The sequence below is a fragment of the Pleurodeles waltl genome, chromosome 6 (assembly GCF_031143425.1).
Source record: "Pleurodeles waltl isolate 20211129_DDA chromosome 6, aPleWal1.hap1.20221129, whole genome shotgun sequence".
NCBI classification, from domain to species: domain Eukaryota; kingdom Metazoa; phylum Chordata; class Amphibia; order Caudata; family Salamandridae; genus Pleurodeles; species Pleurodeles waltl.
The window spans coordinates 133,530,678-133,553,766 of NC_090445.1; the positions used below are offsets into that span (position 1 = coordinate 133,530,678).

At 48.9% G+C, this 23,089-nt stretch overlaps 1 long non-coding RNA gene across 1 annotated transcript in view; it reads right to left on the reverse strand.

The window, feature by feature from the left end:
- The window catches only part of LOC138301877 (uncharacterized), a 78,664-nt gene that overhangs the window by 24,402 nt on the left and 31,173 nt on the right, over positions 1 to 23,089 (reverse strand). The window contains exon 2 of the long non-coding RNA XR_011205135.1: positions 18,122 to 18,349. This is a non-coding gene — a long non-coding RNA (uncharacterized lncRNA). The remainder of the gene's footprint in view (positions 1 to 18,121; positions 18,350 to 23,089) is intronic.

Sequence of the window (23,089 nt, forward strand, 5' to 3'; positions counted from 1 at the left end):
TAATTGAGTGTTAGGGTATGGTCTGATGAGTTGTGTTAAGCGTTTGTTTGCTGCAGTTGACAGGTGTACTTGTGAGTGTTGTGTACCCACCAATATGGTGTATCTGCACTCTCGCTGAGTGTCTGCTAGGTGTTGGCTAAATTTCCTGTTGAATGCGTTGAATAGGCACATAGATGTCCTAACCACGTTCCTCTCCTTACCTGGACATGAGTCTCAATTGGACTGCTACTTCCACATCATGGCTGTTGAAGCAGTTCATTTTATCTGCCTGGACAGAGTAGAACTCCTTTCCCGCTGCCAGACCTGCTGAGATAAAGGGGTGTCTCTGGGAGCAGAGCAGATGTGGGGTATCTAGCTCAGGTTGTGACAATCAGAGCTGTTTATCACACGTCTCTTGGGCATTAGATTACTATCTAGCCCTAAGCTAGGCACCCATAAGGTACCCACTACTTGTTCGCTAGAGGTCACATCTGGGCACTCCATGTTATAACAGGTTTTCACCGCTAGAAGGCCTAAACGTACTGGACTGACAATCCCTGGGTGTGGATGAAGCACCTTCCCCCCCTAAAAGGCAGGTCTTGCTATCTTCCGTTGGTTCTACGAATCCAGTTGTCTCAACCACCAATGTACTCTATTGGTACCTTGCTGGCTTGGTGTCTGTCATATCCAGACTGGTGCCAATTCATAGACTTATTTGACATTTGTTTGATCCAGGAAACATGGGCTTTGACGCCACAGTTTTACCCAGGGTTTATTTGCTTTGACTTAACTGCACAACTGTCAGGGAAAGGGCAACCTTCCGAGGGACTGGCAACTTGGATCAAGTCTACTCTTCAATGCGTGTCTAAAGCTATTGACCTGGGTTTGCATGATGTCCTATGTGTCCAATTGCAGTTCCCATCGCACGTCTCTTTGTTTGTAGGAAGCAGTCTCTCTATGTAGTGCACTAAAATGAAGTACAATTTGCAGAGTCCATTGGATTCCCAATTGGTATTGCAGAGAAAAAAGTAGATAGGTCTAATGCTCTATTTGTGGTACAGTGGGTGAACAGTTAGACTTAAGCATTTCAGAGGCAATAAATGAGACACACTTGTTTTCCTCACACACCGCCATCTTTTCCACAGTCTCAGTGTAGGAAATTGCTCTTTCTGCAGGGTCATCCCCAGACTTTTTGCCTTCCTGCTATTTTTCTGACCTTGTTTTTGTTGTTTTAGGATTCTGTGCACTTTATCACTTATGACAAGCGCTAAAGTGCAGGTGCTTTGTACTCTAAAACATGGATTGGCTTATCCACAATTGGCATATTTAATTTACTTTTACGTCCCTAGTAAAGTGCACTAGGTGTGCCCTGGGCCTGTAAATTAAATGCTACTAGTGGGTCTGTACCACTGACTTTGCCACCCACTACATATATCCGGCCTACCACTGCAGAGCCTGTGTGCCCAGTTTTAAACTGCCATTTAGGCCTTGTAAGTGTACACACTTGCCAGGCCCAAATCTTCCTTTTTATTACATATACGTCACCCCTAATGTAGGCCCTGGTTAGCCCCAAAGGTAGAGTGCAGTATATTTAAAAAGTGGGATTTGTACTTTATAGTTTAATATGTCCTGGTAGTGAAAAACTCAAAATCATTTTTCACTTTGGCAAGCCCTATCTCTCCCATAGGTTAACTTTGGGATTGCCTTACAACATCTTTTATGTGTAATTTTCAATTGGGAAAAGATAGAACTATGAAGTGTGGTGTCTCAGGACTCGCAATTTAAAATCACAACTCATGGTAAATTAGGATTTTAAATTGTAAGTCTGAAAATGACACAGTATTTTCTTACTTTAACTTAGGCTGTCTCAGAATACACATCTGGGCTGGGCTGGGTAACAGCTACCCTTTGTGAATTCCCTCTATACAGGCACCTACACAGGACACTCAGCTGCATTGTAGGAAATTGCCCTCTTTCTTGGCACGGTTACCCCCATTTTCTGCCTGTTGTCAGTGTGTTTGACTGTGTTCACTGGGATCCTGCTAACCAGGACCCCAGTGATTATGCTCTATCCTCTAAATGTGTTTGTTACTAACCTTTTCTCCCCACAATTGCCATACTGGTGCCCCCATGTAAGCCCCAAGTATATGGTACCTAGGTATCCAGGGCATTGGGGCTCCAGGGGACCCCAATGGGCTGCAGCAGTTATTCTGCCACCCTTAGGGAGCCCATGCAAAGGGTTCTGCAGGCCTGCCATTGCAGTCTGCGTGAACCGGGTGCACGAACCCGGTTTCACCACAGGTCACTGTAAGTCACCCCTATGGTAGGCCCTCTCAGCCCAGAGGGCAGGGTGCAGGTACCCGAGTGTGAGGGCACCCCTGCACTAGAAGAGGTGCCCCCACAAATTTCAGCTCCATTTTACTGGACTTTGTGAGTATGGGGATGCCGTTTTATATATGTACTGGACGTAGGTCACTACTTATGTCCAGCTGCATAATGGTAACTCCAAACCTGTGCATGCTTGGTATCAAACATGTCAGAATCATATCCCAATACTGTTGCAAGTATTGGAAATATGATTCTATGCACTCTTGGGGCTCCTTAGCAGACCCCCAGCATTGCTACCACCAGTCTTACAGGGTTTCTCGGGCTGCCCAGCTGCTGCCACCCCTCAGAGAGGTTTCTGCCCTCCTACTGCTTGGTCTGATCAAGCACAGGAAAGCAGAACAAAGGATTTCCTTTGGGAGAGGAGGTAACACCCTCTCACTTTGGAAAAAGGTGTGACTGGCTTGGGAGGGGTAGCCTCCCCAAACCACTGGTTTTGCTTTGAAGGGCACATTTGATGCCCACCGTGCATAAACTAGTCCACACCGGCTCAGGGACCCCTAGCCCCTGTTTTGGTGTGAAACTGGACAAAGGAAAAGGGAGTGACCAATCCCCTGTCCATCACCACCCCAGGGGTAATGCCCAGAGCTCCTCTAGAGGGTCCCTGGGTTCTGCCATCTTGAGTCCAAGGTTGGCAGGGAACTCTGGGAGCATCTGAGTGGCCAGGCCAGGCAGGTGACGTTAGAGGCACCCTCTGATAGGTAGTTACCTGGTTAGGTGACCAAGCCCCCCTCTTTGGGCTATATAGGGTCTTTAGATTCAGCTTGCAAAACTCCAGCAGGACTCCTCTGCAACATCTGCTTCGACTTCTGGCCTCAGCAACCGTGACTGGACCCTCCAGGAACCTACAAGTTGCAGATCCATGAGAAAGACTCTTCTGCAACATTGTATCTGGAACTCCTGCCAGCTTTGCAACATTTATCCGGCTGTACATCCTAAGAAGACTGCAACTCTTCAGCCTGCACAAGAAGAAGAAGGAATCTCCTTTGGGGTGAAGGCATCACTCCCCTGTAACTACAGGTACCTGGTGGCTGCATCGACAACCAGCTGCGTCGATCTCCCCTTATCCTAAGTGGCGTGTGTAGGAGAATGCCACTGTTGGCATGGTTACCCCCTAACTTTTTGCCTTTTGTTGATGCCAGCTTTGATTGAAAGTGTGCTGGGACCCTGATAACCAGGCCCCAGCACGAGCGTTCTTTCAATAAAACTGTACTGTTGTCCCCACAATTGGCACAGCCCTGGCCCACAGCTAAGTCCCTTTTAAAAGGTACCCCTGGTACCAAGGGCCCTGTGGCCAGGGAAGGTCTCTAAGGGCTGCAGCATGTATTATGCCACCCTGGGGACCCCTCACTCAGCACATGTACACTGCCTCACAGCTTGTGTGTGCTGGTGGGGAGACAAAGACTAAGTTGACATGGGACTCCCCTCAGAGTGCTATGCCCACAAACCACATAGGCATAGGTAAGTCACCCCTCTAGCAGGCCTTATAGCCCGAAGGCAGGGTGCACTATACCACAGGTGAGGGCAGAGCTGCATGAGCACTATGCCCCTACAGTGTCTAAGTCAATTCTTAGACATTGTAGGTGTAGGGTAGCCATACTGAGTATATAGTCTGGGAGTTTACTTTTTTTTTTATTGCATTTATAAATGTAGAACAACCAGCAAATAAAGTAAGGTCCATGACTAGACAGCAAAGGGCTGATGCAAACTGCAAACATTTCTATCAAAGTTAACAACCTTATTCAGGCAATAAAGGAAATAACAGGATAAAGCAGTCTCTTGTGGCAACATGAACATCCATCAATGAGCAAGGCATGGAAACATGGAAAAAAAGGCGGAAAGATGAAGGAAAAAAGAAAAACAACAGGAAGGAAGGGAAGTGAAAAAAACAGCATTGGCATGAAACAGTCCTGAAGAGAGGATCAGGTCATCTCAACGCCTGCAGAGGAGGCCAAGCACCACAAAATAAATTGAGAGGGAGGCACAAGAAATCAATCAGCTCCCCGAGCGTGGGCTGCCAGGTACGTCATCAAGGGGGGGGAGCATATATCACACGGGCCAGATCCCTCCGGCATCAGCTCCCAATATGTCGCCAACTGTTCCCGACAATATACGGCATCCTTCAGCCAGTCCGCACAGCAGGCGCCCGCCCCGACCCCAGCACATTGCCACCCTACGCTTTGCAAGTAGCAACAGCAAACCCACAAACCTTCGAAAGGCAGGGGGACCTCCTGTACATAACTCAGAAGCACCACCTCAGGAGTGCGTGGCAGTTCCAGGCCCATCATCTCGTCAAGCGCACCCAACACCTCAGACCAGTATTCACGCAACGCCTCGCAGTCCCACGCCAAATGCAAAAAGCCCACCTCCAAAGCCGAACAGCGTTTGCAGCGAGCATCCACCCGCAGAACCATTCTTTTCAGTCTGCTAGGCGTGTAATATACCCGCTGTAGAAAATTTCAATTTATGAGGCGAAGTCTGCAGTTAGGGGGGAGCGCCTTCATCCGGGCGCAGCAATAACTCCATTTCTCATCTGGAATAGACACAGCCAACTCCGCCTCCCCAGTCTCCAGCGAGACAAACGTCCCCACCGGGAACCAGGCTCCAAGCATAGTCATATCTAACTCCTGGAGTCGATCTGAAAGCTGACCATCCTCCAATAGGGAGAGGCCCACCACATCCTGCACTGGCATAGACGTCCCACAACCCAGCCTGCCGCAGCAAGCAAGACCATGCCCATGCCGAGCACGCCACGGCGATAGGGCCGAGGTGGCCTGCCAACCACCCCACCCAATCTGTCTGGCCACACCAAATCAGCTTCAGGAGGCAAATGTGGAAAATAACAAACAGGATGCAGCCAGAAATAAACAAAATGGGCCTGTGCACAGTAATAATAAATTTCCAGATCCGGGGCCGTTAAGCCACCCCGCTCAAACGGCAACGTCAATGTTTCCCAGAGGTTTCTGGGCTGTTTTCCGGCCCATACAAGGGTCACAAGCAAGGATCGGAGCAGTCGCAGAAAGTTAGTGGTAAGAACAAGAGGCAGATTAACAAAAAGGTACAAGAACTTAGGCAATACCACCATCTTGGCTATCGCAATTCGTTCGGCCAGGGAAAGCGGCAACGAACGCCAAACCGCCACTCTTTCCTCCAGCCACGCAACCACTGCACCATAATTAGCTGTCCAGAGCTCGTCCACCCTCCGGCTCAACCAGACACCCAAATATCGCACCGGCCCATCCGCCCAACATACAGGGTAGCTAGAGGAACACCGCACAGTACTATCAGTTAAGGGCAGCACCACCGACTTGGACCAATTGATCATAATCCCAGAGATCTGACCAAAATGGACCACTTCATCCAGCAGGATATCAAGATGAAGCTGCGGGTCGCGGACATATAGCGCTACATCATCTGCGTAGAGTTAAATCAAAACAGGGTGCTGCCGGAACACCAACCTCCTTTGATTGTGATGCTGATGTAATCACGCCACAAGAGGTTCAGTAGCCACACAAAAAGAAGCCGTGAAAGAAGGCAACCCTGACGAGTCCCACGAGCAATCGAAAAAGAGTCCGAAAGCGATCCATTGACCCTCAAACGAGCAGTCGGCTCGGAGTACAGCAGACAAATCAGCTGAATGAATCGTGCGCTAACGTCCACTCTGGCCAGAAGAGCAAACATATACGTCCAGGCTAGTGAGTCAAATGCCTTTGCGGCATCCAAGAAAACCGCCACCGCACGATATTCAGGCCCGAGCATATGGAAAATCGCAAAAAAGGTACGGAGATTATAAGAGGTCGAGCGACCCAGCACAAAACCAGATTGGTCCGGCGATATCAGGGACGGAAGCAGGGGCTGCAGTTACGTCACAATAAATTTTGCCAAGATCTTAGTGTCTATGTTTATGAGCTAGAGTAGCCAGTAAGAGTCAAACCTGCTAGGATCTTTCCCGGGTTTTAAAATCATCACTATAAGAGCTTCCCATAGCGAAGGCGGGAGGACACCACCCTCAAGTGCTTCAGCATAAACCTCAAGGAGACGCGGCGCCAGTACATCGGCATATGCCTCATAGAAGGCAGGTGCCAACCCATCCAAACCCAGGGCCTTGTCACTAGGGAGGCTACGTATAGCCTGATTCACATCGTCAACGAGAAGGGGACATCAAGATATTGCCTGTATGAATCTTCTAGCCAAAGCAGACTAATCTCCTCGAAGTAACTGACGCCATCCAATGCAGACATTCCCGGGTGCTCGTCGTACAGATCCGAGTAAAAGTCAGACATGATGTGCTGAACCTCAACCGTACCCATGAGCAGCGTCCCCCCAGAGTCCGCGAGTTCAACAACATAGTTCCTGGCCCATGGCATGCGGAGCATAGCCGCCAACGTCTTCCCAGCCCGCTCGCCCTCATCATAACGCTGCGCCCTCGCCTCCTTACCCAAATAACATACCTCACGCTGTGCTGCCTTATCATAACAGGACAACAACTCTGGGAATTCAGCCAGAAGGCTTGCAGACCAGGCAGACGCTAATCTCCTTTCCAAATCAGCTAGGAGCGCCTCCAACCCCGCCAATTCCCTACAAAGTGTCCTCATCACCCCATGTTGTTTAGCAAGGCAAATTCTCCGAATAACAACCTTGAAGGCCTCCCAAAGGGTGCCCACTGATGACACCGGGACCTGATTGATATCAAAGTAGTTGACGATAGCAGTATGAATTTCGTCCCGGAAGACAGGATCCCTCAGCGCCCCACAAGGCAGCCGCCACGAAAATGCGCGTCCAGGGCCCCCGGGCACATGCAACTCCATCAAGACCGGCGCGTGGTCCGACAGTGTACGAGGCATATGCTCAACAGAGGTAGTCCAGAGTCCCACATCCCTGATACCTAACCAGCGGTCTTTTCTAGACCAGCTGCCGAGCGCATGATTGATGCATGTTCCCTGCCTTTCCTCACCATGCTTGGCTCTCCATAAATCCACCAAAGCACCTTCCTCCATAATATGGGCTAAGGCTGTCGCCGCAGGTACATGTGTAGGTCTGGCCCTACTTTCCGGTCCGCCACCGGGTCCAGAACCACATTAAAGTCTCCACTGCACAGCAGAGAACCAGGGCCCAGCAAGCCAATCAAGCGCCAGACCTCAACAAAGAACCCAGGATCGTCAACATTGGGGCCATAAAGGGAGACAAGACAGAACGGCCTATCATACAACATGCCCTTCAACAGGACATATCGACCACACGGATCTAACAGCACCCTTCCTGTGCGCCACGGTAGGCCCTTCTGGACCAGAATCACAAAGCTGCGCGCATACCCCAAGTATGTCGCCATATGACTCTCATCCAATCCAGCCAGACCTCACCCTCGCCTTCATACTATCAGACAAATGAGTTTCCTGCAACATGCAGACATCAACCCCATGGCGCTGTACATACGCTGACAACAGTCTCATCTTGCGGCTATCATTCAGCCCCCTGACATTCCATGTAAGGCACATAACGGCAGGCGCATCTGGAGTCACCATCCTGACAATCACTCAAATGCACACCAACCCCAGTCAGCCGACAGGAAGCCACAGCTGCTAATAAAAGAAAAGAGGAACAACAAAGAAGAGCGATAGCAACAACACCATCAAAGACCCAACAGCTATCCCCCACCCACGCTGGCTCCCCAATCATGCCAGCCCAGTAGACCACCCCCCACCCAAACTCAAAACCTGCAGCAAAACAACAAACATCTGATTTGGACTCATCCACCGGGGCATCAATGAGGCCATCCGACAACCGCCCCAGTAGGGGGTGGATGAGCAGGGGAATTAGGATAGTGTTAATAGTCCAGCATCAGCCACCAAGAAACCGGCTCCTCACAAAGCGAAGTTCAGGCTTGGCCCACAAGCAGATGCGCAGAGCAGTCAGCAGCAGCAACCAAAGTTTAGTCATTATCACTATCATCAGGCAGTGCATCACCCGCCTCCCCCGCCAGAGCACAAGCCGGAGGCGCCTTCTTAGGAATAGTCTTAACATATTTGGCCGCCAGCTTTGGATCAGTAAAAAAATGCAACTTGCCCTTGTGCAGTACACGTAACTTGGCAGGATAAATAAGAGAAAACTTAGCATCTGTCCGGCTTAGGGTACACTTGACCCGGAGAAACGCCTGGTGCGCAGCCTGCACCCCAGGCAGTAATCCGGAAAAATGCTGAGCTCATTATTGTTATAAACCACTGGACGTCGCTCCAAAGCCAGTCGAAGTATGGCATCTTTATTGTGATAGTTCAGTAAACGCACAATGATTGGCTGCGCTGGTGCTCCCGGTGGAGGCCTGGGACCAGCGATCGATGCGCCCGCTCCACCACCAACACCTGAGAGAGCTCGCCCGGAACAATGATGTGAACATAGTCTCCACGTAATCCTCAATGCGTCCCATGGCTGTCGACTCAGGTAGGCCCAGGATGCGAACATTATTGCAGCGGGAGCAGGCCTCCAGGTCTTCATTTTTATTACGAATGAGCTTTAGCACACGTTCCATCCTCAACAATTTCTCTCAATCTTCGCGGCTGTTCTCTTCCAAATCTGACATCTGAGACTCCACATGGTCAAGACAGGTGGCATGCCCATCCACCTTTTCCTTCAGGCGATCCATCTGCGCAGTCAAGTGGTCCAACTTGCCATCAATACTGGCTAGGCTATGCTTAAGGTCTGCAAACATAGCCTTCACAGTGGACGATTGCATATCCACTCCCTGGGGAAGGTCATCCATCGACCTACTCGCCTGTCTACTTTTCTTCTTGCCCTCAAACGTCAGCTTGGGCTGTTTCTGACCCGCTTTCCCCATTCTGGGGCCAGGCACCACCACCCGCCGGTGGCCGCCGTAAATGTCCCTGCTCAAATGCACACGCGGGACAAATAAAAAATGCACGAGAGTCCCACCCGCTGCCCGGCCAGGCCAAAAGACGTACACCAGCACCGACAGCTCCAAGTAAAGCTGATTGAGCGCACCAGACAGGGCCCAGTCACCATGTTGTAAGGACAGCGGCTAGCAAGAACCGGCGCCGTCATGAAGCCACCAAGGCCGACAGCAGCGCCAAAGGCTGCAAGATGTGAGGCCCACCCCCCCGAGCCAAGAGGCCAATCGTCCCACCCAGGGGCAGCTTCTTCTTAAAAAAAAAAAAAAAACACAGGCCAGGAGCAGGGCCAGCACCCACTCACCGCACCGCGCCGTCCTCCGTTGTCCAGGGCCAAACGCGGCAGCAGGGCAGCTTCAGGCATCTATTGTACCTAGCAGGCCCAGATGCACGATATAGAGCGACGGCACAGCTCCAACCGCCCCACCAGGCCACCAGCCACAGCGCCCGCGGGCTGATCTACCCGCCGACCGAGCCCCGTGAGCAGCCCACCTGCCAAGATCCTGCACGGTCTCAGCCTCAAATAACAGCATCTCCCAGCTTCCCCGCGCGGGAAGCTGGGAGCAGCCAGCCGCGGGAGCACCAAAATCCAGGCCGCTCCCGCGATACAGCCACGAGGCGGGCACAAGGCCCAGCAGCGCCTCACCTCTCCTCACCGCCGCCACCGGTCCCGCAAGGGAATCCGCAGCGCTTCGGGCCTGTGCAGCCTCAGCTCGACCCCCCCACACAAGGGGGGCCCCAGCCAGAGCCCAGCCGCCGATCATAGCAGGGGAAGTGACAGGATAAAATTCCCTGCTCAGCAGAGCGCCACGGAGTGGCGGCCATTAGCTGGAAGGCCAAGCCACGCCCTCCATAGTCTGGGAGTTTTCAAACAAGAACTCCACAGCTCCATAATGGCTACACTGAATACTGGTGAGTTTGGTATCAAACTTCTCAGCACAATAAATCCACTCTGATGCCAGTGTGGGATTTATTGAGAATGCACACAGAGGGCATCTTAGAGATGCCCCCTGCATGCCAGCCCAACTGCTAGTGCTAGGCTGACCGGTCTCTGCCAGCCTGCCTCTTCCAGGCAAGTTTCTGGCCACATGGGATGAGTGCCTTTGTGCACAGGAACAAAGCCTGTCCTGGGTGGAGGTGCTTCACACCTCTCCCTGCAGGAACTGTAACACCTGGTGGTGAGCCTCAAAGGCTCAAGCCTGGTGTTACAGTGCCCCAGGTCACTGCAGCTAGTGGGGATGCCCAGCTCCCAGACACAGCCCCCACTTTTGGCGGCAAGACCGGGGAGATAATGAGAAAAACAAGGAGGAGTCACCCCCTCAGCCAGGTCTACCCCTAAGGGACCAGAGCTGAAGTGACCCCGCCTTAGAAAATCCTCCATCTTGTTTTGAAGGGTTTAGCCCAATAGGAATAGGGATGTGCCCTCCTCCCCAAAGGGAGAAGGCACAAGGAGGGTGTAGCCACCCTCAGGGACAGTAGCCATTAACTACAGCCCTAACACACCCCTAAATTTAGTTTTTAGGGGTGACCCTGAATCCAGGAAATCATATTCCTGACGACCTACAAAGAAGAAGGACTGCTTAGCTGAAAAACCCCACATGGAAGAAGGAAGACGACAACTGCTTTGGCCCCAGGCCTACCGGCCTGTCTCCTTCTTCAGAGAACCTGCACCAGCGATGCATCCTGCAGGCCCAGCGACCTCTGCCGACTCAGAGGACTGCCCTGCACCTAAGAAGGATCAAGAACTCCCATGGACAGCGGACCTGTTCAACCAAGAAGAAGAAAACCATCTTTAAAGGGGCTCCCACTTCACTACAGAAACATGAGTCCTCAACAGTCTGCACCTGGCGCCACTGGCCTGTGTCCAGAGAAACCAATGACCCAGAGAGGATCCCCAGGTAACTCCAACAACGTGTCCACCCTGGGCTAACCTCTCTGCACCATCACCACGACGCCTGCAGAGGGAATCCCGAGGACCCCCTGACCATGACTGCCCGGGAAAAAGATATCCGACGCCCGAAGAAGCACTGCACCCACAGCCCCCCAGGCCTGTGAGAAACCGACCACTCGTGCAACAGTGACCAGCGGGCGCCCCTCATCAGTGCCCAGTTGGTGGCTGGCCCGAGAAGCCCCCCTGTGCCCGGCCTGCGGCATCTGAGTGCCCCCTGGGTCCCTCCATTGAATCCTACTGAAAACCCAACGCCCTGTTTCCCCACTGCACCCGGCCACCCCTGTGCCGCTGAGGGTGTGTGTTGTGTGCCTACTTGGGGCTCCCTCTGTGCTCTATCAAAACCCCCTGGTCTGTCCTCCGAGGACGCGGGTACTTACCTGCCAGCAGACGGGAACCGGAGCACCCCCGTCTCCATAGGCGCCCATGTTATTTTTGCTCCTCTTTGACCTATGTTTCTGACCGGCCCCATGTTGCTGGTGCTGGGTGTACAAGTGTATTTTGTAAGTTTGCGTCGCTTTGCGTCAAAAAGCGGCGCAAATGCAGTGCTAAAAAGTATAAATATGGGCCTAGCTTTGGAAAACAGCTCATAGCTATAGAAAGGGAGACACAAGAAATGGGTTTACCACCCATACATGGTGACAGCAACATAAATAAGGTCAGAGAGAATACTGACATCCTAAAAATCCCCAAACTGATTGTTTCTAAATATGAAGAAGGTGATGATATCCCCAAATGGTTCACAGCCTTTGAGATGGCTTGTGCAACCAGAAAAGTAAGCAGATCTCACTGAGGAGCTCTCCTGTGGGAAATGTTCACTTGTAAGTGTAAGGATAGACTCCTCACACTTTCTGGTAAGGATGCAGAATCCTGTGACCTCATGAAGGCTACCCTTATTGAGGGCGTTGGATTCTCAACTTAGGAATATAGACTTAGGTTAGGCCAGTCCTGGGTTGATTTTGTTGACTTCTCAGTCAAAACACTAGATGGTTGGATAACTGGAAGTGGAGTGCATGACTATGATGGGCTGTATAATTTATTTATGAAAGAACGTCTGTTAAGTAACTGCTTCAATGACAAGTTGCATCAATATCTGGTAGACCTAGGTCCAATTTCTCCCCAAGAATTGGGAAAAAAGGCAGATCACTGGATCAAGACAAGGGTGACCAAGACTTCTACAGGGGATGACCGAAAAAAAGGGGTCACAAAGCCTCCCCAGGGGAAAGGTGGTGAGACATCCAAGGACAAAACTAAAGAGTCTTCTCAAGGGCCTCAAAAACCTGCTCAAGAGGGTGGGCCCGAGCCGCTTCACAGTCCACAAATTGGTACAAGGGTAAAACCTTTGATCCCCAAGAAGGACTGGTGTCACACCAGTAGACAGCATGGACACCAAACTGGAGACAATGCCTGTCCCAAGAAAAGTCCCACAACTTCTACTCCAGTTAGCACTGGAATAGCCAGTCTCCAGGTGGGATCAACAGTGTGCCCAGAGAAAATCAGGGTTCACACTGAAGCTACTTTAGTCTCTGAGAGTGGGGTGGATATAGCCACATTAGCTGCCTGGCCACCTAACATGCAAAAATACAGGCAACAGCTCTTGATAAATGGGACAAAGGTAGAAGCCCTGATGGATATAGGTGCCATTGTCACCATGGTGACAGACAAACTGGTTTCCCCAGGACAGTATCTGGCGGGACAGACATATCCAGTCACCAGTGCTGATAATGAAACTAAAGTCCATCCCATGGCAATGGCGACTTTAGAATGGGGAGGGTTTACTGGCCTGAAACAGGTAGTGGTCTCTTCTGCAATCCCAGTAGAGTGTTTGTTAGGGAATGATCTGGAGTCCTCAGCATGGGCTGAGGTAGAGCTCAAGACCCATGCAGCTATTCTGGGTATCCCTGAACTGGTATGTGTTAAGACAAGGGCACAGAGAATTGCACAGGGTGAAAAAGAAGTGTTGGAGCCTGGAATAATGGCCCAACCTTCCAAAAGAAAAGGTTAGAGGACTGGGGGATCAGCGTGTGTACAGCAAAAGAAACAGGACCTCTCTTCCCAGGAAGATGTCCTATCCCCTGAGCGAACAGAGTCCATGGAGCTGGAGCCTTACTAGGTAGAGCTCTTGGGCCCAGGGGGACCCTCAAGGGAACAGCTGTGCCAGGGACAAAAGACTTGTCCCACTCTTGAAGACCTGAGACAGCAAACAGTTGAGCAGGAAAAACGAAGTGTCAGTGGATCCCACAGGGTCTACTGGGAGGATGGACCCCTTTACACTGAGGCTAGACATCCCAAACCTGGTGCCACTGGGAGAGTGGTAGTGCCTCAAGAGTTTAGAGAGTTCATCCTCACTTTAGCCCATGACATTCACCTAGCTGGGCATTTGGGACAAACCAAGACATGGGACAGATTAGTGAACCATTTCTATTGGCCCAATATGTCCCAGAAAGTAAGGGAGTTTTGCAACACTTGTGCCACCTGTCAAGCGAGTGGCAAGACAGGTGGCCATCCAAAGGCCCCCCCTCATTCCACTTCCAGTGCTGGGGGTCTCTTTTGAAAGGGTTGGTGTGGACATTGTGGGTCCACCTGTACCTCCCACAGCCTCAGGGAACCAGTACATACTGGTAGTAGTGGATCATGCTACCAGGTACCCTGAAGCAATTCCCCTTAGGTCAACTACTGCCCCTGCAGTAGCTAGGGCCCTAATTTGTATCTTTACCAAAATGGGTTTCCCTAAGTAGGTAGTTTCTGACAGAGGTACCAACTTCATGTGAGCTTACCTCAAACACATGTGGAATGAGTGTGGGGTGACTTATAAGTTCACCACACCTTATCACCCACAAAGCAATGGTCTTGTTGAGAGATTTAACAAGACATTGAAGGGCAGGATCATGGGGTTCCCTGAAAAACTCAAAAGGACATGGGATGTCCACTTGCCATGCCTGCTTTTCACCTACAGAGAGGAGCCACAGAAGGGAGTAGGGTTTTCCCCCATTCAGCTTCTGTTTGGCCATCCTGCAATGGGACCACTAGCACTTGTAAAAGAAGGCTGGGAGAGACCTCTCCATGAGCATAAACAAGATGTGGTGGACTAAGTGCTTGGCCTCTGCTAAAGGATGGCTGAGTACATGGAAAAAGCATCAAAAAACCTTGAGGACAGCCAACAACTCCAGAAGTTGTGCTATGACCAAAAGGCTGTACCGGTTGAATTCCAACTAGGGCAGAAAGTCTGGGTTCTGGAGCCTGTGGGTCCCAGGGCACTCCAGGACAGATGGAGTGGCCCTTACCCAGTGCTAGAGAAAAAGAGTCAGGTCATTTACCTAGTGGACCTGGGCACTAGCAGGACACCAAAAAGGGTGATCCATGTTGACCGCCTTAAACTCTACAATGACAGGGCACACATAACCATGTTGATGGTTGCTGATGAGAATCAGGAAGCAGAGAGTGAACCTCTCCCTGACCTCCTCTCAACTGACCCTAAGGATGGATCAGTAGATGGAGTTGTCTATTCAGATACCCTCTCTGCCCAACAGCAAGGCAGGCAAGTCCTACAGTAGTATGCTGAACTCTTTTCTTTGACCCCTGGTCAAACAAATCTGTGTACCCGTGATGTGGACACAGGAGACAGTTTACCTGTCAAAAACAAAATGTTCAGACAGTCTGACCAAGTCAAAGAAAGCATCAAAGTGAAAGTCCACAAGATGCTGGAGTTAGGGGTAATAAAGCACAATGACTGTCCCTGGGCTAGCCCAGTGGTCTTGGTCCTCAAACCTCACACCAAAGATGGGAAGAGAGAGGTGAGGTTTTGTGTGGACTACAGAGGGCTCAATTCTGTCACCAAGACAGATGCTCACCCCATACCCAGAGCAGATGAACTGATTGATACATTAGGTGCAGCCAAATTTCTTAAGTACCTTTGACTTAACTGCAGGGTACTGGCAAATTAGAATGGCACCTGGAGCAAAAGAGAAAACAGCATTCTCAACACCTGATGGGCATTATCATTTACTGATATACCCTTTGGCTTAAGGAATGCCCCTGCCACAGGTTGGTGAATCAAGTCCTTGCTGGCTTGGAGTCCTTTAGTGCAGCATATCTCGATGATATTGCTGTCTTTAGCTCCAACTGGCAGGATCACCTGGTCCACCTGAAGAAGGTTTTGCAAGCCCTGCAAGCAGCAGGCCTCTCTATCAAGGCATCCAAATGCCAGATAGGGCAGGGAAGGATGGTATACTTGGGCCACCTTGTAGGTGGAGGCCAAGTGCAACCCTTACAACCCAAGATCCAGACAATTCTAGACTGGGAAGCTCCAAAAACCCAGACTCAAGTCAGGGCATTCCTTGGCTTGGCTGGGTACTACAGGAGGTTTGTGAAGGGATATGGATCCATAGGGACTCCCCTCACAGAACCTACCTCCAAGAAAATGCCCAAGGAAGTTTACTGGACCTTAGACTGTCAAAAGGCTTTTGACACCCTAAAAGAAGCTATGTGCTCAGCACCAGTTCTAAAAGCTCCAGATTATTCTAAGTAATTCATTGTGCACAGATGCCTCTGAACATGGGATAGGAGCAGTCCTGTCCCAAACCAATGGTGATGGCATTGACCAGCCTGTTGCTTTCATTAGCAGGAGGTTACTCCCCAGGGAGCAGCGTTGGCGTGCCATTGAGAGGGAGGCCTTTGCGGTGGTTTGGTCACTGAAAAAGTTGAGACCGTACTTGTTTGGTACTCACTTTGTAGTTCAAGCTGACCACAGACCTCTCAGGTGGCTCATGCCAGGAGAGAACCCTAAACTGTTGAGGTGGTCCATATCCCTACAGGGAATTGACTTTGTAGTGGAACACAGACCTGAGACTGCCCATGCCAGTGCAGATGGCCTTTCCAGGTTCTTCCACTTAGATAATGAAGACTCTCCTGGGAAAGGTTAGTCTCATTCTCTTACGTTTTTGGGGGGGAAGGGTTGTGTAGGAAAATGCCACTGTTGGCATGGTTACCCCCTAACTTTTTGCCTGTTGTTGATGCCAGCTTTGATTGAAAGTGTGCTGGGACCCTGTTAACCAGGCCCCAGCACCAGTGTTCTTTCCCTAACAGTATACGTTTGTCTTCACAATTGGCACAGCCCGGCACACACTTAAGTCCCTTCAAATTTACTTCTTCCCTGCTCTGGGGGAACCAAGATCTTCATGTGGTTAACTACTGCTTTTCTGCTCCAGCGCGTGTGCTGCATACCTTTGTCTCTGTGAAATCAGTGCGCCTTCACCTCTAACTCCAGCGTGTGTGAAGCGCTTCATTGCTTTTCTGACCCCAGTGTGTGTGCTGTGCTCTTTTGTCCCCATCAGAGCAGCGCTTCATCGTCTTACTAAACCAGCGCATGTGTAGCACCTCATCACCTCTCTAAACCAGCACATGTGCCGTGCTTCATTGCCTCACTACACCAACATATATGTAGCGGTTTATTGCCTCCCTAAACTAGTGCAAGTGGAGTGTTCCCAGCGAGAGTGCCGCAGCATCGAGGGAATCCAGCCCAGAGATGCCAAAGGGTTGGCTAGTGACGCAGCACCCCGGCGACGTGACCCCTAGGCCCTCCTGTTCACACTGAACCGCTGGGGTTAGTCCCACCTAGTGAGGCCCCCAGGGGTCACTTTTGATTGCCCTAAGTTGTGCTGGATTAGTGATATTGAGACCCACGGATCGGTCCGAAGACCACAATGAAGCCCATAAACTTGAGTGCTTTCTCGCATTCACCAATATGAACATTACCATAGTTCCCTTAAAGGGAACATCAGCATCTTCTGTGAGCACTGGGGTTCCCCATAAGAAGGGCCTATTAACTTTAAAACTTGTATATCTCTTGAAATACTGATTGAAAATTTGTCGTTTTGGTCTTTTTTTAATTAAACATTCTCTATTTTTCTAAATTGGTATAGAGTCTTTTTGTAGTGTTCTTCACTGTGTTATTGTAATTAAGTGTTGCACAAATACTTTACACATTGGCTCTTAAGTTAAGTCTGACTGCTCTGTGCCAAGCTACCTGAGGGTGAGGACAGGTTAATTTAGGGTGTGTATCTGACTTAGCCTGACTAACTTTGTGGTCCTTACTTGGACAGGGTGCATACCTCTACTAACTAAAGACCCAAATTCTAACACTCGGTCACTCTACCACTTCATTCTCCCCTGTATCATTCCCATCCGCCTCTTCTCATTCTAACCACCTGTGTAACCGTTTTACTTACTTCCAAGCCTCTTTTCTTCTCTCGTCCTCATTCTTCCGTTTCCTTCTCATCTTTCATTATTTCGGTTTCCCTCTTATCACCACTTCATGTTGTCTCATACCCATTTCCCCAATAGATAATTCTCATTTATATATTTTCCATGGTCAACATCTCCTCTCCATTTCTTCTCTTAGTCTGTTTTCGTGAATTCTTGGTTGAGTTTTCTTTCCATGTCTCACTTTTTTCCACCTCTGTCTTACCTTCATTCTTGTACTTTCTTGCGTGATCTTTTTTCTTTCATTCTTTCTACATTTTTCACCCTTGTTTTCTTTATCTTGCGTTCTCATTGCCACGGTTTCTTAATTTCTACTCCTTTTATTCATCCCCTATTTTAATTGTTTCATTTCGTTTTTTCTTTTCTCTCTGTTGATTTTTCTTTTATCTTCTACTTCCATCTCTGTTTTTTTGCTCTGTCATAAACTTCATGCCTATGCCCTTTCTCAAGCCCTTATGGGTAGTGACTTCTGATTAGTGACCCTAGTAGTCTGATGGCTGCCCCAACCTTGATCTCTACACAAGTCCCTCTCCTTCAGGACCAGCACACGCAGCTGTACTAATTGTCTCCCCTTCCCTTCATACCATGAGGGGAACACTACACTTCCTGGACCACAAACAAATATTGCATCATAAGGTCCATTGATTACCAAATTTAGCAGGAGTTTACCAGGCCATGTGACAAGTCAGCAGCCATGTTGTTTGTGACCTGGTTATATAAGCCACGCCCTCCCACTTGGTTCTGCTTCGCTTTGCTATCACTGGACACAGCAACAACATCTAGAGGAAGTTCCGGGCAGGTGTCCTTTTCCTCCACTCATCACCCTTGCACGCGGGACTCCTGGAACCAACAGGGGCCTTGCCTGGAATCGAGCATCCTAAGTAGAAAAGTGAAAGAAGCAACAGGTTAGTGTGCATGCATAGTTGCTCCTTGGACCATGCTAAAGACTAGTTACGTGCCTGCCATAACAATCATGGGGCTGGAAGCTAACAACAGTTTTAGACATGTTCCTCTTTTTAAGTCACGGGGCTGTTGTAAGACTTGATTGCACATGCCAAGTTAGGAAATCCACCTTTTCTGCATGGTCACACCAGATTTTTTTGCCTTTGCCGGACCCTATTTTTATTTGCTGGCTTCAGAGCTCTGTAGACTTTACCTCTGCTAACTGGTACCTAATCGCACATACGCTCGCCCTTTAAACATGTTTGAACTGACCTATTTTAGTATATTTAACATGTCTGTAAGTCCCTGGCATATTTTGTAAAGAGTGCACCCGGGCCTGGAAGTTAAATGTCACCAGTGGATTACAGCATTTATTGTGCTATCCACTAGAGTGACAAGGAAAACATGGCTTCAGATCTACTATTGAAGCCTGACTGCTGCAGTTTAAATCTGCAGTGGGACCTATTAAAATAACCTTCTCTTTCTAAATTTTAATGTTACCTCATGTAGGCCGTGTGGCCCACAAGATAACATGCATGCTATTTAAAAATGGGACATGTAGAAAAATAATATTACCAAGTCCCTACAACAAGGCACAGAATGCTATTTTCACTGTGACAGGCCTAGCTGTTCAATGTAGCAAAGCAAAGTACAGCTAAAAATCCTATTACTGTATCTCGTCACTGGGACCAGCCAGAAAAATAATTAAACAACTCTTTATAATAGCTATTAAAATTCCAATTCAATGGTGAGGTAGATTTGTAATACATATTATGGAAAAGTAAGTTTTAGAAAGTTATCTTTTCACTGTCTGAAGCTCCTGGAGGCTTATTTCCATTTGCTTTCTCAGTACTGCAAGCCAGTACAAAGCATTTGGATATGTGTGAAAAAAGTGTGAAATGCTTCCCAGATGCAAATTGAATGGGTAGAGATGACTCATCTGAACCTGACAGAATATGCAGGGTGGGGTGTCAGTGTCCCTTTTTTCTCATTACAGAGTAAAATCCTGCCTTAATGTCAACTCCTGCTTGACTGGTGTGCTGGGTTTACATATAACGTTGTGGGGCACACTTGAAAGGAAGAGAAACAGGATGTCAGATAATTCATGTGTATCCATGGTGTGGTTGCAGAAAATCCTACTTTTGTTCTACCAGGCTCCTGTTTCTGGGTTTTAAACATAACCTTGGGGGGGAGGGGGGGCTTCAAAGGAAGGGAAACAGGCTGCCAAAACAATTTTTGTGTATCCACTGTCTTGTTGCTCGAAAACCCTACTTTTGTTCCACCAGACTGGTGTCTCTGGGTTCATTGTGGGTACACCGTTAGCACCAAACTGGATTTTACTCCTAGATATGAGAGGACACTATGATTACCATAGTACACACCTTCCCACATACACCCAGCCCTAAGGACCCACATTTAGAGTTGCTGAAGACTTTTGCCATCTTGAAAATGCCTGGAGTGACAAGGGTTGTCACTGATTACTTTTACCAGTGGGTTAGGGCATACCCAAGAGTCACCACACCCCTCCCACTACCTTGTGCCAGACATAAATGTGGCACCTCCAGGCACCCACTTCAGAATACTCCATGGAAGCTCAGAAGAGGACTGAAACTGCTATCTGCGACCTGAGAAGAGCTCTGAAGGATTTTATACTATTTTGGTACTATATAAATACTTTACATATTGCCCTAGGATAAGCCTCTATGCTCTGTGCCACAGCTACCAGGGGCTGTCATTGTTCCGTGAAGTGGGTAGCCACCCACTTCATATAATAATCCAATTTCTTACAGCAGCGCTAACGTATGGTAAAGAGGTCATGTGAATTGTGCACCCCAGGTACACAAACGTTCAGAACCTAGGTATTTTGACAAAAAATGCATTGGGTGGATTGTGAGGAATCATCTATTTCAGGCAGTAGATTTAGCGGAACACATATATATGTATGAAAAACCACACACTCAGGGGCGTAGCTTGGTCAGTAAGATTGAGGAGGGGCGAGAAAAATGATGCTGGCATATGGTGTTAAAATACATTATGTGGCAAGCAGAGTGCATGAAAGAGGTCTAAGGGGCAGTGGAAAGGGTGAGGAGAGTGGATTGGTAAGAGTACTAAGCAAGAGAAAACATAATATTTTGTAAAATAACTAACATTTGTAGGACTTTTAAAACAGAGAGAAGGGGTGAGTGTCTGTGTTTTTGACTATGTGTCTGTAACAATTCCTGTTGAAATCCAACAGACACCTCAGTATACCAGCCTGAAAGCCCCTTCATTTAACTATTCATCAGAAAATACATTTTGTAGGGGGGTTTAACACCCCAAACACCCTCCTCTCCTGAAGCTATGACCCTGAACACACTGCTGGTGGACTTCTGCACCGCAAGGAAGGAGAGCAAGGCAACTCCTGGGTTAAAAAAATGGGTTTTTGGACTGCAGGAGTACACATTTAAAACTGAGGCCCATATTTATACTTTTTTAGCGCCGTATTTGCGCCATTTTTTCACGCAAAAGTGGCACAAACTTACAAAATACAATTGTATTTTGTAAGTTTGTGCTGCTTTTGAGTCAAAAAGCGGCATAAATGCGGCGCTAAAAAAGGTATAAATGTGGGCCTGAATGTGTACCAGGATCAAAAACATTGCAGCAGATTGTCTATCATGCTTACCCTCATCTGATAAAATGAATTGTGAAGTGGAGGTTGAGTGTATTGCGGCAGAGGTATATGACTCTACACAGAAGTGCATTTTGCGTGACGAGTAGCTTAAGGCTCTAGATGATGACATGATGCTGCAAAACACTGGGAATATTTCATCAGAGATGGGGCACCCAATATTCCAAGGACGAAAGGTAATAAACTCATAGAGAACATTGTTCCCCTAGGAATCATTCATTTGAAAACTAATACATGATACAATTGCCCAAAATGAGTATACATGTAATCGACACAAATGATGACTGATGCTTAAATATTCAAGTATCATAACATACGTCCAATGGATAATCAAAAAAATGTCAAACCAATGTAGGTGCTCCAAGAGACGGTGAAGTGTGAGTGTAAACAGGTGAACCATACAATCACCAAATTATATTACATTGATAATATTTACAATATGTACAAAATGTTCCTGTCCCTGGGACAGAAACTGATTTATTGAACCCCAATGACACAGGCATTAGGGTTTGAACAGTCCAACAATCAATGATATGGGAGAAACCGATCAGTGAACATTTCAGCCCCTTAAACTGAGTCACATGGGGTCTTCATCAGGACAGTAAAGGTAGCACCTGTCCCAAACAATCTGGTCTATTTTAATCCATTTTCACCTATCTTGGACGAAAAGTATCTGATTCAGGTAAGAACACTTGATTTAGGCTCACTTAAAGGTGCCCGTACTGGACCTGTAACAGCGCGGGGACTATCCATTAGACAATTTATCATGGAAAACTCTGGGAGGAACTGTGACCTGATAAAGGTGTATTGGGAGAAAAGGAGGACATTTCTTGAATGTGGCTACAGTGTTAACATGACAGGAAGATGTTTTGGGAAGGAAGGAATTATTGGTGCTACAGAGGACTTTGAGAGAAAGACAGTGGTGGCCCGTCCTTTAGGGCGAAGGGGCCACACCCCCCACCTTTTGCCCCTCATGAAGAATGTCTGTCAGGCTGAACAAAGGTCAGCCTGACAGACACTCCATGTTCAGCTCAGGCAGCCAGTAGCAGACATGCGCGATTTGCAAAGACTCCTGGCTGGCTGAGCTGAACTTTGCTGGGCTGAGGAGGTCACAGCTCCTATGGGCGTGACCTCCTCGGCTCAGCAAAGGTGCCTCGAGGCCCTCCCCTGGGTGACGAGGAAAGCGGCACCAATTGACACTCTCCCTGGGCACTTCAGTTTAAGCCCTGAAGTGCCCAGGGCGAGTGTCAATCAGTGACACTTCGTCACAGAGTGGGGTAGGGTCAGCAGTCTCACTGACCCCATCCCACTCTGTGACGAGGCTGGGACTGCTGCCTTCCCTCATTGGCTGATTTAGGTCAGCCAATGAGGGAAGGCATCAGTCCCAACCCTCCTGGGACCTGGAGGCTGAAGGTAAGTGTGTGTGTGTGTGTGTGTATATGATGTTTTAAATTGAATGTTTGGTGGGCGCGTGCATGTTTGAGTGTTATGAGTGTTGTTAATGGATGTGCGTGCGTGTGTGTGTGAAAGAATGAGTGTGTGTGTGTGTGCGATCTTTTTCAAATGAATGTTTGGTGCGTGCGTGCATGTTTGTATGGTATGAGTGTTGTTAATGGATGTGCGTGCGTGCGTGTCTGTGTGTGAAAGAATGAGTGTGTGTGTGTCCTGCCCGCCCCCCTCCCTCCTAAAGCTGCCACCTGCCACTGGAGAAAGTTTGTTAAAAATTGTGTATAAAGGACAAAATGGAACGAGTGCAATGAAGAAAAGGTTCAGGGCAGATGTTTGGTGTCTGGGGCTTGACAGGGATGGGGGTGGGGCACTGTTTGGCATGTGCGTGGTGTGACAAGTCACAGAAAGGGTGGTGTATCCATCGCAGGACAGTGTTTGTCTTGAACTGACAGTGTTTACCCATGCTATGAGGACCGAACCGGTCCTGACAGCGTGGGACACACACACCACACGCCCTCCCTCCTCAGTTGTAATGGTTTTAATCCGGTCCTTACGGCG